Source organism: Entelurus aequoreus, linkage group LG08, assembly GCF_033978785.1.
Source record: "Entelurus aequoreus isolate RoL-2023_Sb linkage group LG08, RoL_Eaeq_v1.1, whole genome shotgun sequence".
Classification (NCBI taxonomy): Eukaryota; Metazoa; Chordata; class Actinopteri; order Syngnathiformes; family Syngnathidae; genus Entelurus; species Entelurus aequoreus.
In genome coordinates this window covers 69359623-69362122 of record NC_084738.1, presented here as the reverse complement: position 1 = coordinate 69362122, position 2500 = coordinate 69359623, and the positions used below count along the sequence as shown (strand labels likewise).

Genomic DNA, 2500 nt, shown 5'->3' with positions numbered 1-2500 from the left:
ATATATATATATATATATATATATATATATATATATATATATATATATATATATATATATATATATATATACACACACACATATACATATATATATACATACATATATATACATATATATATATATATGTATGTATGTATAACTATGACTTATTTTTCAACCAAGTGTTACAGGTATATATACAGTATAAGTAGGTCCTCCAGCATGATAGACAAGCGTGCAAACTACCGAGCTGAAAGCCCGCACGATCAACCCGGTAACCAGCGATGCTCTTAAAGTTGTCAGGGAGTGAGTTTTACCAACATACACATAGTCCAGCCACACTAGCCGGCCTCCATTAGACATGGCAGAAAATAAAGTGTCCTCCAAGTAGCATTATCACTGGAGGGCCAGAGTAAAAACCACACAAGAAGCCGTCTGCTAAAGCTTCAAAGGAAAGTAGGGGTGATCAATCCAGATGTCGATATTATCGATACCAAATGTGGTATCATTATATAAACGATATTAAAATGATAATATTACTATTTTTTTTTCCCCTTTTCATCTTCTTATTATTGGGAAAAAAATAGTTTTTGGGTTGTTTTTTGTTACTGCTTACAAACTCAGGGAGTAAGTCTCTGGATTCATGCAAAACCCAAATTATTTCAAGGGAACCTACTATGCAAACCCAACTTTTCTTACCCACTGGAACCTGTTTTTGCGTGTTTGGGGTCTGCAAAAGCCCCAAAAATGTGAAACCAAACCATGGAGGCAGGGCGAGATATTTAGAAAACAACCTTGCCTTCCTTCATACTTCCACCAAACCAGCCCAATTTGTGACGTTTTCCCAACATGTGACGTCAGCGGATTATCCGTATATGGTGGAAAATGTACCCAAAGTGCTTTGCGCGAGTCTGTCATTGTAGTGAATAAGTTCCTTATTTTTTCCTCTTGTTTTAAAGCAGACTGGCTCGTACATGCACATGCATCCTCCGCTGTTGCCATTCCTAGTACAAAGTAGCGTGGCGTTCCGATTTACATCTGTCAGTAGTCTCGCTATGGAAGGGCTTAAAACGCCAATAAAAGTGGCGGGAAGACAACACAGTCGAGGTGGAGACACGTACAGTAAATAAGACCCGCCCACAAAACGGTCGCGTCCTGAAGCGACTGTCAGAAAGCGGCTTGAAGATCAATCAATCAATCAATCAATCAATGTTTATTTATATAGCCCTAAATCACAAGTGTCTCAAAGGGCTGTACAAGCCACAACGACATCCTCGGTACAGAGCCCACAAGATGATGAGTAAAACATCATCTATGCAACATTTAGACCAAAGAACTTCCATGAAATGCTCAGTCATTCACAAACAAGGACGGGGGCGCCACTTTGTCAACAAATGCCTGAGCAAATTGTTGAACAGTTTAAGAACAACATTTCTCAACCAGCTGTTGCAAGGAATTTAGGGATTTCACCATCTACGGTCCGTGATATCATCAAAAGGTTCAGAGAATCTGGAGGAATCACTGCACGTAACATTGAATGCCCGGGGGCATCAGTGTGTAAAGGATATCACCGCATGGAACACTTCAGAAACCCACTGTCAGTAACTACAGTTGGTCGCTACATCTGTAAGTGCAAGTTAAAACTCTACTATGCAAAGCGAAAGCCATTTGTCAACAACACCCAGAAACGCCACCAGCTTTGCTGGACCCAAACTCATCTAAGATGGACTGATGCAAAGTGGAAAAGTGTTCTGTGGTCTGACGAGTCCACATTTCGAATTGTTTTTGGAAACTGTGGACCTCGTGTCCTCCGGACCAAAGAGGAAAATAACCATCTGGATTGTTCTAGGCGCAAAGTGTAAAAGCCAGCATGTGTGATGGTATGGGGGTGTATTAGTGCCCAAGGCATGGGTAACTAACACACCTGTGAAGGCACCATTAATCATGAAAGGTACGTACAGGTTTTGGAGCAACATATGTTGCCCTCATGGACGCCCCTGCTTATTTCAGCCAGACCATGCCAAGCCACGTGTTACAACAGCGTGGGTAAAGTTAGGGTGGGAGTATAAGGCTGAAAAGAAGAAAACAGGCTGCCCAAGAGGTGGCGACTTGTCCAGGGTGTACCCCGCCTTCCGCCCGATTGTAGCTGAGCTAGGCTCCAGCGCCCCCCGCGACCCCGAAGGGAATAAGCGGTAGAAAATGGATGGATGGATGCATGAAATAAACTATTTGCATTTGATTACAGTCGAACCTCGATTTACAAACGTTAAAATTTAAGAACTTTTAGATCGAGCCAAATATGCCTGCGCGTAGGATTGATTGATTGATTGATTGATTGAGTGAAACTTTTATTAGTAGTAGGGGACATAATGTTGAAACAAATAATATTTCTATTAAATAGGCTTTAATTTGCATTTTAATTAATGTGGGATTATTTTTTGTATTTAGAAATAATAGTACCAACTTTTTTTTTTTCCTCCTCCAACATTTGTGGCACTGGCGTGGCGCCCCCTGATGG

At 41.1% G+C, this 2500-nt stretch overlaps 1 protein-coding gene across 3 annotated transcripts in view; it reads right to left on the bottom strand.

The window, feature by feature from the left end:
• Positions 1 to 2500, bottom strand: part of LOC133656236 (cerebellar degeneration-related protein 2-like) — a 74210-nt gene that overhangs the window by 17863 nt on the left and 53847 nt on the right. The gene's annotated exons all lie outside the window — the stretch shown is intronic.